This window comes from Muscardinus avellanarius, assembly GCF_963383645.1.
Source record: "Muscardinus avellanarius genome assembly, chromosome: 3".
Taxonomy (NCBI): domain Eukaryota; kingdom Metazoa; phylum Chordata; class Mammalia; order Rodentia; family Gliridae; genus Muscardinus; species Muscardinus avellanarius.
In genome coordinates this window covers 93,454,289-93,467,728 of record NC_137788.1, presented here as the reverse complement: position 1 = coordinate 93,467,728, position 13,440 = coordinate 93,454,289, and positions in this window count along the sequence as shown.

The following is a 13,440-nucleotide window of genomic DNA, read 5'->3' as shown; positions in this document are numbered from 1 at the left end:
TAAAATAAATTTAATTAGTATTAAACATTTGTTTTTTAGCCAATCAAAATTAAAAATCTTTTCTGACATTCTACCAGGTGGGTTGCTTGGAAATTAATATGATCTTATTAACATTATACTGTCTATAATATGCATTTGGTCAAATTATATTACTTAAATTTAAAAAATTCTTCTTTTATCCCCACAAGTAGATAAATTAATTTCAGAGTTCAAATATTTTAATTTTGAAAAAACATTTTCTTTGATTTTGTTGAAGTATATAAATAGATGTGATTATCATACTATTAGCAAAAATAATTTTTTCAGTGAATATTTTGTATTTTTATAGATTGTTTAAGATAATATTTCTGCAGGAGACTCAGTCTCTCCCTCTTCAGTTTCCCCATGCTTCCCAAGACAGGGTTTCCAGAGGCCAAAATCAGAGACAGGCTTCTTAATTTACAGGTAAATGGCTGGCTTAATTGAAAAATAACCAAACTGAGCCTGGAACAAAGGGCTCACATGATTCTTATATTCTTGGTCTCTCACTTTGTGGAGGGGAAGGGTAAGCTTAAGATTTATTAGCCCTAGAAAGGTGCTTAAGTTATATACCACCCCCCAGCTTTCTCTAGTCTTTTAAATGTTTTTTCTTGTTTACATTAGGGAGAACTGGATCTTGACTCTGAGTTGCCTAAGGAAAAGCTCTCGCTTATTTTTTGGAAGTGTTTGCTTCGCTTGCTTGTTGGCAACTATGGGAAGGGGGATTCTTATTCTTTCCCATCTTAAGTCTAAACTCCTGACAATAGTTCTAACGCTCTGACTGGGTGTTTTATCTTAATACGATAATGTTCAATACTATAATGTCAAAGCAAAAATAGGAGGCTGATTACACTTGTGAAGTCACTATTAAAACTACAAAGATAAATTTCAGTAGCATAATGCGATGAAAAGTAAGATGATGTTGGTTGTCAGAAAATGGGAGAGAAAATACAGGCTCAGTGAAATGTTAAATGGGATATGAAGGAGAATGTTGAGAGAGCAGCACTAGAAATAGGTGGCATGTAAACAGCTATTTTAGGTCAAAAGGAGCTTGTGCATACAAAGAAAATATCCTACAGGAGTCTCACAAAATAAATAAAAAAAGGAAAAGTTAAGATTAAAAAAAAAAAAAACACTAAGGTTTAAGAATGCAGAGGCATATCTGGCACTGGGCACCACGGCTTGCACAGGGTGAGGAACACCTTTACAGTGATTGAGCCTGGACTGTATGGCCCAGCACAGCTACTGTGAAGAGGCCAATCCTACAGCCAGGCAGCCTACAGGGGGCCTTCAGAACCAGAGTGGAGTGAGCATAGCGTACATGTGAAGGCAGAGCCTGGGGAGGCCCATAACCAAGGCAGACTGACTGAGTATACTGTCACAAGAGGAGAATCTGGGAGGGCAAGATGAAGAGCCATGTTGGTCAAAGAACACACAGTTAAAATTAAGAAGAAGAAATACATTTCAAGAGATCTATTGAGCAGCCAAGTGATTATAGTTAATGATGACATATTGTGTTCTGAAAAAGATAAAGACAGTGGATGTTATGTGCTCTCTCAAAAATGATAATGATATGAGATAACGCATTTGTTAATTAGCTAGATTAAAATGTTGCACAATGTATGTATGTGTAAAATAAGAGCTGTTTTAAAACTAAAAGCAATTTAGTAAAACTTTCAGAATTAAAATATAGTATTGCCTAGGGTGGTGGCACACACCTATAATAACAAGAGGATCACAGGATTAAGGCCAGACTCTGCAATTAAAAAAAAACACAAAATAAAAATACAAAAAGGGCTGGGGATGTAGCATGGAGGTAGAATGCTACTGGGTTCAATTTTCAGTGACAAAATAACAACGGCAACAACAACAAAGCCAATATAAAAGTAAATGTATCAATTTATGGGATATATTTGATACAACTGTACAACTAAAAGAGAATGTAGCAACTGAATATGACTGAAAAATGTTTACAAGATATAATAAAAAGATCTTTACAAATGCATCACAGAAATGTTAAATATTTAATAATAGTAAAGAGAAACCAAAACATAGACCAAGAAACTCCAACATAGACCTAATAAAGAAGAGATAATGACACTGGAATGGGAAGGATGGAGCTGCAGGGGATATAGAATCTACAAGAAAAAAAATTCACAGGCTGATAAGTCTCAGGGGTTAAGAAAGTACAAATTATATAGCAGCTTCTTAAATGAATTTCTAGACAAATAATAAGAAAAATTACAAGACATAAAAATAAAATGCCACATAAAAGAGAACAAAGAATAAAGAATAAAGCTAGTTTTTGAAAACATAAAACTGACAAACTACTCATAACATTAAAATTAAAACAAAAAATGCTTAGTGAAACAACATTAGTAATGAAAAACAAGTGTAACTACAGACAGAGGTGTACATATTTAATCAATTAAAATAGATTAAAATATTTTTCCTCAAAACTAAATAATTTCACAATCTACACAGTAAGAAATAAAAAGACTGGATAGGTTAAAAAATATTAATGAAACTAAAGCACTTTTTAAAATATACTGTACCAATTAATGCATAAGAATAAAAGTTTTATTTAATTAATCAATTATCAATTACATTGTTCTTCATTTTCCCCTTCAATGAAAGGGAATAGAATAATGTGCCCTTGATTTATAAAATAAGAAAGGTAAAACTTTTATCTTGTTTACCTTTTAAATCTTTAAATACATTCCAATTATTAGAAATTAAAATTGCTACAGAGCCAAAGAGAAGTAAAAATAGCTTTGAAATAACACTTGTAATTAGATTCATAAGAAACATTATCAGTCTCTACCTGGAGTTAGAAACTAAGCTCTATTCTAGTGCAGAAATAATGTTTATGTTTTATAGCTCATGAATAAATAAATATTCTCCTAGGGGAGACTTTCAGTGAATCGATTAATATCTAGCATTTCCATCTAATATTTTTCAAGAAAATTGAGAAAATTGGCCGCTATAAATTCTTCATCATTTATTAGCACTTGAAAAACATAATTCACAAGCAATAATTTATTTTAAATGTGTATATTTTTATTGCAAAAACCTTGACTTTAAAATATGCTTTGTATGTAAAATCACACACATCTACTATTGTATCTACTATTGTTTCATAGTTAACCTTTTATATGATTTGAAAAGAATTGATGGTCTAAGATTTTGATTATAAAATGACATTTCCTAGAAGGCATTTCAAACATCTGAAAATAACTAACAAATTAGATATGATATTGATACTGAGCAAGGGCTTGCTGCCTGATTGGCATAGAAGCTAATGTTATGGCATCAATATTTGCAAAAGAAAGAGCTTGATTGTGGGCTCAGCTGGAAAGGTCTGAAGCAGTAAGCGCAGATCTACCTGTCCCATTAGTTGGTAGGAGGATTTATAGAAAAAGAGGAGAAAAAAAGTGTATTGGTTGGATAATGAGAAATAGGAGTTTTAAAATATTGTTTATGAAGATATAGATGGTCATCTTGCCTCTTCACAAGTTGGCTGTCTCTTTGATGAGGAGGAGGATGTTAACATGCTCTTCATTGGGATTTTTGAGCTTGTGACCTCAAGAGTTCACGGCCCCAATGAGCTGGATCTCTCAACACATGTCTACTCTCAAGAAGTGGGTTTCAAACTATCCCTAAGTGGACTATGGAGGCTGTTACTAAAAAAAAAACAACAGCTTAACACTTTGCTACTTAAGGGACATGGCCAGATGTGTTGATGCTTTAACCGATTTCAACACTATTTTTTTTTATTCTTAAATTTCTCATATTCCTAATTGAACACACGTATAACAGAATAACAATCAGTGGCTTATATTTGATGGTGGATATACAGATAAATCTTATTTTGTCCAAAAGAAGGGCATTAAATCCAGTTGGTCATATAAAAAAATTGATGTATGCTTATGTTGGGTCTCTAATGTAGTGCTTTAAGGAATTGAGTAATTATGTCATCTTTTGCATGTCTTCCACGTGACCTCTGCTCATGAGCCAGCAGAGCCTAGTCCATTCCTCTAGATTGTTGATACTCTAATGAGAATCAGAGGCAGGCATCATCTGTAGCTCAAGAGTCAGGCAATAAATATTTCCTAAAGAAAATTACAGGGTCTCTTTCCCTCCAGAAACTCCCTTTCTACAATACATCTAGCACTTTCTGTTTTTGTACTTTTCTGCTTTTCATTATTCCAATCAGACTGCTACGTTTTTATTTACCCTACTATTCCATGCATGGCTATGATTTTTTTTTTTTTTTTTTTTTTTTTTTTTGCATTTCCAGCCTCAGGGAGACCCTTAGCAAGTTATCAAGATCCTTTTTCATGCCAGGCATGGTGGTGCACGCTTGTAATCCCCGCGCTTGGGAGGCGGAGACAGGAGGATCGCGCTGGTTTGGAGCCAGCCTCGCTGGCTTAAGAGACCCTGTTTCGAAATAAAAAAAAATATATAAAATAGGTCTGGGAGTATAGCCTGGAGGTAGAAGGGCTTCAGGAACCCCAGTACCACCAAAAATAATAATAATAATAAAAATAATAATAAAAATACTTTTTCAAAAAAATGAAAGGGCTGAGATCTTAGAGGTAGAGTGTTCCTGGGTTCAATCTCCAGTAGAAAAAAATAAAAGAAATTTTCTTAGGACTGCTGCCATCACAGATGGTTTTTAGATATGATAGAATTAAGAAAATAAGAGGACAGAAAAACTGAGATTTTTAGGCTGGTGTGGTGGAGCATGCTTTTAATCCCCGCACTTCAGATGCTGAGACAGGATGATTGCATAGGTTCGAAGCTAGACTCAGATGGCTTAAGAGACCCTGGGACTGTAGCCTGGAGGCAGAAGGCCCCTGGGTTCCATCCCCAGTACCACAAAAAAAAAAAAAAAAAAAAATTGAGATTTTTTTCATGCTTTGAAAGCTAGAATTAGAGGTCTTCCAGCTGGATACAGTGGTGCATTCCTACAATCACAGGACTTGTGAGGCAGGACAGGAGGATCACAGGTTCAAGGTCAGTCTCAGCAACTTAATGAGACCCTGTTCCAAAATGTAAAAACTCAAAAGAGCTGGGGTGTTACTTGGAGATAGAATCACCTGAGTTTAATCTCCAGTACCCAAAATAAATTTTAAAAAAAAATTAGAGTGTTTTTTGGATTGCATCCTGGTTAGTGGACTCTTCCCCACCAGACACATCTGCACTTATATTTATTATACTGAGTGTGGTCTAGGTGATATGACAGTAAAGAAAAAAAAAGCGGAAACTTCCCTCAGACTGTGAATTCTGATATTCTTTTCCATTCTATCTACTTATTTTTCAGACCCTCAAAGAGTTGCTCCACACGTTTCTTTTAAGCATCATAGCTACATTGCATAGTAGAGAAACATAGAGGAAGCTTACTCCATCTGGCTCAGTAAGTAAGCCTTTGGGAGAAACTTAAAAATGTATTACAAATAACAGCACTCAGAGATCTCAAGCCACAAATAACATTCATCTTCCTTCCTCTGTAATACCTGTTCTAGATTTGCCTTACTATCTGCCAGCATGTTTCTTGGTCACAATTTTTTTTTTTTTTCTGATGTGGAGATTTGAGGAGAGTGAATGTGCTTTTTTCATTGTGTGGTTGCCACACTTGATCCTTTTCCATCGACACCGGCCTAGGGAGAATTAAGAAGCAGTCACTTGGATCATTTTAGTGTCAGGCAAATTTTCCCCTAAGGATTTTTCCACAAGAAGCGGGATGTAGTGGTGCATGTGTATAATCCCAGTACTTGGGAGGCTGAGACAGGAAAATCACAGGTCTGTGGTCAACCTTAACAATTTAGAGAGGCCCTCTACAACTTAGTGAGACCATGTTTCAAAATAAAAAAAAATTAAAATTAGGGCTGAAGGTGTAGCTCAGAGTAGGATGCTGCTGAGTTCAATCCCCAGAACCACACATAGAAAAAGATTTTTCCACAGAGTGTGAGACCTTTCCTATTTCCTACACACAATGAGGGGCAAGTATGCTTGTCATGACACTATTAGTAATTCGGTTTGAGGGTTATTTGGAGGGATGGAGCTATGGTTTGGAAACGGTTTGAGCATCACACACACACACACACACACACACACACACACACACACTCTACCTCTAAAATCATTACACACAATACCTCTAAAATCATTACACCACTTCCTTGGAGCACTTTCTTCTGGCCACAATGAAGCAAAGGCATTGTGTCCTCCAGGTACTGTCAGAAATTTATCCTCCAAACTGGATACATGAGAATATCAGCTGGGACACTACTTCCCATTAGAAAAAATATCAGAACACTGAAATTATAGTCAGTTAAACTATATGTGGAAACTACTAATTTCTCTATGAACAGTACACAATACTTATAAAATATTATCAAGGAGTTAATGTGAAATCTTAAATCTTAAAATATAATTGAATACCTCTAATAATATGAATATCCTTTTATATAATCTGCTTTATATAAAAATATATGTAAGTATATATAAAACTGTGAGAACACAGAGAAAAGAATTATATATATATATATATATATATATATGTGTGTGTGTGTGTGTGTGTGTGTGTGTGTGTGTGTGTGTTTATATATTTATTTTTGCAGTACTGAGGATGGAAACTGGGACATTCTACCTCCAAGCTACACCCCTAGCCCTAATTTTTTATTCTTTATTTTGAAACAAGGTCTCACTAAGTTGCAGAAAGCCTCAGTAAGTAGCTGAGGCTGTCTGAGAACCACTATCCTCCTGTCTCTGCCTCCCAAATGCTGAGACTACAAGTGTGTGCCACTATGCCTGTCTATATTTTCAGTTCACAATCAGACAAAAGCAATTTGCATTCATTTTTATTTGATAATGATTGTTTTTCATTTTGTTTTACAATATCTCAATAGCAAACATATGATTTTCCTGTACATAATATTTTGTATTATTATTATTATTATTATTATTATTATTATTATTATTTTGAGGATTGACTCCAGTGGCATTCTATCTTTTATGTTCCTAGCCCTTTTAATTTTAATTTTTTTGTTTTTCAAAAGGGTTTCTTGGTTGCTGTGAGCCTTGCAATGTTTCTGAGACTGGCCTTGAACCTGCAGTTTTTTTTTACTTAGCCTCCCAAGTATTATAATTATTTGTATCTGCAACCATGTCAAATTCATCACTGTTGTTGACAAAATTTTTATGAAGTGGTACAGGTCAAAGAATATATTAAATTGCCAGACCCTCCTAATTGATAAAAATGTAATTAATAAGCAAGATACACTCTGAACTAATTTGTCTCCTACAGAAAATAGAAACTATCAGATCTGAGCAAAATTCAATTCAAATACCTTTGAGGGTCTTTTTAAACCACAACATGCACATTATAATTGATCATTAATATATTTTTGTGTATATTGATTTATATGAAATTGAAACTCAGAATATGATTGAATTAATTTATAAATTAGTCAGTTACCTGGAAACAGGAAAGATGCACATATTTTAGCTCTAAATTGTGGTTCTAAATCTTTTCATTTCTGAGCATATATTTTTACTTATTTTACTTAGCCTATCAACAGAATGTGGTCACTCCATTCTCACTGATTCACTTCCTACATTTGACACCTAAGATAATATCCCGTCTAAATTCTCCTACTTAGCATATTATTCTTTCCCAGTCTTCCTTCTGATTCATCTTACTCTTTCAGATCTCTAAACTTCAGAATTCCCAAGGTTATTATACTGAATTGTTTAATCAACCTCTATGTATGTTTAGTTGGCCTTGGAAACTCAACTAGGTCCAAAACCTAGTTGATTCTCACTTCCACTGAGAAAAGAAATTTTAAGGAATGATTCTCCAAAACTTTTCCCCTATTTCAGGAACTCAGGAAAACATTCTGATCTAATTAGTTCATTGTCTTTCTTTCATACCTCCCAATCAATTCAAAAGCAAATTGTGTTGACTCTATCATCAAAATATATTTATTATATAGTCTGTCTTCTTCAACCCCAAGGAATTACCGTAACCCATGTAACCAATTATTTCTTGAACCAATTATTGGGGTTTTTTTCTCTGTGTATTCACCTTTATTTCTTCAAATATTTATAAAATGTCTCTCATTTCCTTTAAGTCTTATAGTCTTCCTACGTAATATAAACTAAAAATCCTTTAAAGTTCCCTATGAAATATAAAATGACTTACCCATTCACTTTTTCCCTCTCATGCTTTCCTTGTCTGTTCTAACTCAACAACATAAGCATTCATTTGCTGGCACTTTCACAATTTACACACTTGACTTCAGGCAAGGGTAAATTAAGCTTCCATTTGGTCCGGAATGTTCATCATTGTTTTTGAATAGTCAATCTTTTTCTGTATTTTTTCTCCATTAGACATTGGCATCTAACTAATATGTTCAGTTTGTCATCCATACACTGTACAACATCAACTTCTCATGTCACCTCCTTGTTTTTACTGGGCCATTTGCTTTATATACAAATATATAGAAACCATCAATGATGTTGATGGCACTGATTGTCAGAGTCAAAACAAGCTTACCTCCTTCCAAAGCATACTGAAACCTCAGAAACTGATAGAAATGTTCAACATGATGTTAAACTCAGGGCAATGTTTGGTTATCCCAGGACCAATAAAATAACTTCTTATTTGAAACTCTTAGTTTCTCTAGATAAAATTATGGAACCAAAATAAACATGTTTAATGATAAAATAGTCCCTACTCTTCTTATGATAGCCATCCTCGAAAATGCTCCCCAAGAATCCCCCACCTCCTGATGGCCATACCAGTCTGTAGTCTTCTGCCACATTGTATTATTTTGAGTCAGTGTGATCAATAAAATATGACAGAAATGAGATCATGTGACTCATGACTCTAATTTATACCAGAAGTTGTGGCTTGTGCCTGTCTGCCTCTCTCTTAGATCTCTCAATCTGGGAAAATTTTTGGTCACAAGGTCACAGAGACATTCCTATAAAGAAGCTTGCATGGAACTGAATTGACGACTCTAAGAGCCTCCACAAACGAGTGGACCATCTTTTCAGCTGTTTTTTTAGGTCCTGTCAAGGCAGGATCTGTCCATGCTGGCAGCCCCTACAAATGTCCCTAATCAGATAGCTTTAACTTGAATTCCTCTTCCCTAATCTGTTGATGAATTCCTGACCCAGAAAAGCTTCCAGATACTTAACACTGTTTGGATTGATTCAAACCTGGATAAACTTGTTATTTAGTAATAGTTTTAATATACTTCTCAAATTTAATATGTTACATTCAGATTTAGCATGCCTCTGAATGACCTTCTAGGATGTGTCTGCAGAATATGTCTAGGTTATTACCTCTTGCTTTAAATGCCAAAAAGGACATGCATTCATTTTTCTAACACCTTCCAACACCCAACATTGCAGAGACTACAACAACTTCAAATATCCTGGTGTGCTAGGAGCCACAGAGCCAGCAGCAGTTCCCAGTGTTGAATGCCAGTAGCGATCAAAGTGACAATTTCTAGTGTTCAGCTGTGAAAACAGAAGTGTCATTGCCCAACTGATTCATGGGTGTGATTTGGCTGTCTCTTTGACCTTTACTTTTTCATAGTTGCTGTCAGTTTTTCAGACAGATCATATAAAATTCCAGCAAATCTGTGGCTGTAGCAGCTAGTATAACTGTGGCTGCTGTAATAAATAAACTCTAATTTTCAGTCATTTAAAACATAGCTATTCATTTCTTATTAATTTAATGACTTCAGAGGATGCCTCAGACAGTATTTGGCTCAAAAATGTTTTCTCATTTTTAAAAGCATTTAAATAACATACATAGCTCACATGTACATTTTTTAGTGAAACTAGGATACCAGACACACATGGACTCTAAAGCAATAGGTGGTACAGTCCACTGGTTGCAGCATCGCCTCAGCAACAATTTTATTCAGGAGAAAAAGAGCACAAACCCTGCTCAATAGCTATCCATCTCTATCACACAAAGCTAGAAATATAAGAAAGTAATTTTGTTTGTTTTGCTTAAATCAGTTCCAGTTAATTAGCTTGCAACTGGGAATCCTGCCTATAAAGCAACATTCTTAGTTATTTGATCAAGATCAAGTAGCTGGCCTATAATTTGTCCAGTTAGTACAAATTAAGTCGAACTAACTCTCTTTGCCTTATCAATTTTATTTTGTTTTACTTTTTGCATAGTAAATAAGCTATTTGCCAGTAAAGAGTCTTAGTCTCATCTATAATGCTGGCCATAAAATTTTCAAAGTCTCTGCTTACTGTGTGCATATTTAAAACCATAGATAACTATAAATCATTTGTCAATAATGGGAATATTATAAGAAAACCTAGGAGCACCTTATTTTTTTAAACTTCATTAATCAACAACAATAGACAATACTACCACCATGCACCTATTTTTCAGAATTATTCAAAATAGTAAATGATAATTTCCCCAGAAACAGTTGGGAATTGTTTAATTTTTACTATTTATTAAATTTCAGTAGTCATCTAATACAATGATTATCTTATAATGTTTTCTTTCTATGGAAAATCTCTTCTGTTTATGAGTACAGCTTAAAATTATTATATTGTTTGTCTTCAAATTTACTATCTTGAAAAGTAAATATATTTTAAGAGAATAAAAAGTCAAATCACAAACTAAGAGAAAATATTTACAACAAAAAATCTGGTTTTTAAAAATGGTTAAAATATATTAATAGAAATCTCATCAAAGAAAATATACTAATGAAAATAAACACATGCAGGGATACTTGACATCATATAGCAACAAGAAACAAAATTAAAATAATCAGGTATAACTACATACTGATTATAATGATTAAAATCTAAAAAACTGATAAGATGAAATACTGACAGGGCTGTGCAGCAAAAGGAACTCTCATTTATCTTTAATAAAATTGCAAAATGGTGCAATCACTTTGTATGTATTTTTGGTGGCTTCTTACAAATGTAAACACATTCTCACCATATGGTCCAACAACCACACTCTCTGATACTTACAGAAATGAATTGAAAATATATGTACATACACACCCACACACACACACACACACACACACACACACACACACTTGCACACAAATATTTATTTATAGTAATTTTATTCCTAATTGTTAAAACTTGAAAGCAAACAAGATGTGCTTTCATGGATAATTAGATAAATAATTTGTATTACAGCCATACAATATAATACCAATCAATGACAGAAAACAAGCTATCAAATCATGAAGAAATATCAAGAGATGAACTGGTCCATGAGCGCCCTGCTTCCTACTAAATCTGTAAAACTGCTTAAAAACAAAATCTACTAGCTGGACATGGTGGCACACAGTTGTAATTCTAGTACATGGGAGGCTGAGACAGGTTGATCTAGGGTTCTTGGACAGCCTCAGCTACTTAGTGAGGCCCTCTGCAATTTAGTGAGAACTCGTTTCAAAATAAAGAATAAAAAATAGGGATGGGGATATAGCTCGGAGGTAGAAAGCCCTTGGGTTCAATCCCCAATACCAATAAATAAATAAATAAATAAATAAATAAATAAATAAATGAAATAAAGTCTATTAATTTAGAAAGATAATATATATCATTGAATTTAAGTGACAGATTCTGTAAAGGGTGTTTATTATTGTTTTGTTTTATGAGAAAGAAAAGCTGCTATATTTATTAAATGCAACTAGGTAATTCTAAATGTTGTTTAAAGGCCAGAAGTGTAAGGACACAGAGCCTCATCAAGCAGTTTAAATGTGAGTCCTCCAGATCATTCACCTAACTTTGAAAATTTTAAGTTATAGGAAAATCATATACAATGTCACAAATGTATAAATGCATAGGGCTTATTTGTCTTACATACACGTTGTCATGAGCAGTGGCAGCAAGATCCTAAGACTGTGTCTTTCAACAAAGTCTCAAAGTTTAGTCAACACTTGAAGCTTAGAGCATGCAAGAAATTATTATGGATTATTCTAATAAATTTAAGCTGCTTTCAGATGCTGAGTGGTTGCTATGCCAAAAAACAATTAGCTATGAACGAGGACCAAACAATATACTTTGCAGTATCAAATACAACAACAAGTATACTAGACAAATACACAAATCTTCTAACTAGAGTATTTCACCTACTTAGCAAATAACAAACGGGGAAAGTAGCAAAAGACCAAGTCCAAGAATGGAAGAGGAGGTTCCAAAGTTTGTCCGTGTGCAGAGAGTCCTGCTGATCAGCGAGAAGAGCAGGACTAAAGCAAAGTCGCTGGATCCAAATCATACACACAGACGACTCAAGATGGTATAAGTAAAAGTTCAGCACACTGCTCATTATAAAAGCTACCCTTTTATAGGTTTCTTGTGGGTACTATCAAGTGTCTTTGGCAGGTTTATCAAACATGTCAGTAACCACAAGTGTATTGATAATTTAAATCCATCAAACATGTGAAACAATTTCATGATCAAAGGGTCTGGTATCAACTACAGCACAGGTGTGCTGGTCTAAGTCATATGTTAATATGTCAAGACAAGTTGTTTGTGTTTCTGAAGTTTCTGAGCCATATACTGGCATGACCAAACATGTCCCCATGCTCTATCAAATATATTCTTACTGTTAATAAAAAAAGGTAACTAAGGATTGTGTACGCCAAATAAAAGACCTTTCGAAGTTAAGACTAGGCATTTATTAGATTTTTATATTGCAACTGACCAAAATACAACTGTAAATCAGTATATAGGAAACACATTTCAAGATAATTTTTGGTTCTGTCAAGAAACAAGCATTAAATGGTAATAAATGAGCAAGTAATAATGTTGAGTATTATTGAAAAGTTTTTAATATGCAATAGTTTATATATGTATGTGTATATATGGATATAAATATATGTACAATGTAAATATGGATATATATAAACACACATTAATATAATGTTTTGTACAATGTTGAATCTTCTAAAAAAGTATGCCATCTATAAACTTCTCATATATTCTGAAATATTATACAACCATTGGTGGTGGAAGTTTGGACACTGAAAATTTTGACAAAAATGAAAAACTTCCTGACAAATAGAAAAAATTTTGTTGTCAACTAAAAGCCAACACATGCTGTTGAAGTGGCTGAACTGCTTTCAATATTACCTTCTGGAAGAAGGTGTTTGTTTAAAGAAGTCTACGTGGGCATAGAACTAAACACAATATTGGATCTTAGGGCGATGTATGATATTTAGATATTTAAATAAGTCCTATGATTATTATTTTTTATCATTTCTACAAATAAACAACAAAAATAAAGCTGCCTGTTGCAAACTATCATTCACGTCCATGAAACCCAAGCAAAATTTTATTTTATCATATTTCTCAAATTAGAATACTGTCGTATTTTACAATAATGGAAACAGGATTGAGAATTAA